Source organism: Diceros bicornis, chromosome 7 (genome assembly GCF_020826845.1).
Source record: "Diceros bicornis minor isolate mBicDic1 chromosome 7, mDicBic1.mat.cur, whole genome shotgun sequence".
NCBI classification, from domain to species: Eukaryota; Metazoa; Chordata; class Mammalia; order Perissodactyla; family Rhinocerotidae; genus Diceros; species Diceros bicornis.
This window is the reverse complement of record NC_080746.1, coordinates 76511815-76513695: the sequence shown is the minus strand read 5'-3', so window position 1 is coordinate 76513695 and position 1881 is coordinate 76511815.

Genomic DNA, 1881 nt, shown 5'->3' with positions numbered 1-1881 from the left:
CGTAACATCTAAATCTGATAAAAGGCATTCATACAATATCTATAGCTAACATTATACTTTGTAATGATATACTGAATGAATTTTTACTTCTAATTTCAGGAACAAGACAAGAATATCTACTCTCATGACTTTTATTCAACAATGTTCTGGAGATCCTAGCCAGTAAAATAAGGGAAGAAAAAGAAATGAATAGCACGCAAATGGAAAGGAAGAATTAAAGTTCTCTCTCTCTTTTTTTTTTATGGGAAAGATTCTCTCTGAGATAACATCTCTTGCCAATCTTCCTCTCTCTTTTTTTCCTCCCCAAAGCCCCAGTACATAGTTGTATATTCTAGTTGTCAGTCCTTCAAGTTCTTCTATGTGAGCTGCTGCCACAGCATGGCTACTGACAGACAAGTGATGTGCTTCTGCACCTGGGAACCGAACCTAGGCCACCAAAGCGGAGTGCACCAAACTTTAACTGCTAGGCCATCAGGGCTGGCTCAGTAAAGTTCTCTTTATCCCAGACAATGTGACTCTTTAGGTAGAAAGTCCTAAAAAATCATCAAACAGGCTACCAGAATTAATAACTGAGTTTAGCAAGATAACATGCTATATGATCAAAGAGAAAAAAAATCAGTTGTATTTCTATATGCTAGTAACAAACAATTGGAAAAAATGAAATTAAAATAAATGCCATTCTCTCATACATTGACACTCAGGAAAAAAGTATCAATTTCTTAATAAACTAAGCATACTTTACCACATAATCCAGCAATTGCACACTTGAGAATTTGTCCTACAAAAATCAAAACTATGATCATACAAAAACATGTACACATATTCACAATATCTTTATTTATAATAACCCAAAGCTGGAAACAATCCAAGTGTCCTTCAGTGGTCGAATGGTTAGACAAACTATAGTATATCTGTACCACGGAATGCTTGTCAGAAATAAAAAGGAATAAATTATTGATACATACAACTTGGATGGATCTCAAGGAGATTATGCTGAGTGAAAAAAGCCAATCTCAGAAGGTTAATTATGATGCCATTTATATAACATTCTTGAAACGACAAAATTCTAGAGGTGGAGAATACATTAGTAGTTACAAAGAACAAGGCAGGGGGAAGAGAAGGGGAGAGCTGTAACTATAAGGATAGTATGAGGGACCTTTGTGGTGATAGAATATGTCTGTATCTTGATTAAGTGATAGTTACACAAATCTACACATGTGATAAAATTACATAGAGCTTCACACACACAGAAATAAGTGCATGTGACACTAGTGAAATCTGCATAAGGTCTGTGGATTGTACCAATGTCAATTTCCCACTTTTGATATTGTACTATATTTATGTAAGATGTTACCATTGAGAGGAAGTGGTTGAAGAGTATGTAGGACCATTCCATACTATTTTGGCTGCTTTCTGTGAACCTATAATTACACTAAAATAAAAAGCTTTTTAAAAATACCATTCACAATAGCTTCAAAACCATGAAATATTTACAGATAAATTTAACAAAGTATGTGTAAGATCTGTACACTGTAAACTACGAGACACTGATGAGATAAATTAAAGACAACCTACATAATTGGAGAGATATACCATGTTCATGGATTGCAAGAGTCGATAGTGTTACAGTGTCGGTTATGCCCAAATAGATATGTAGATTTAATGGAATCTAAAACAAAATCAATCCCAGAAGACATTTTTGTTGAAACTGACAGGTTGAATCTAAAATTTGTATGGAAATGCAAAGGACCCAGAATAGCCAAACAATTTTAAAAGAAATGAACAAATTTGGAGGACTTATACCACATGATTTCAATACTTAATATAAAACAACAGAATCGGCATAAAGATAGACATATGGATCAATGGAACAAAATAGGA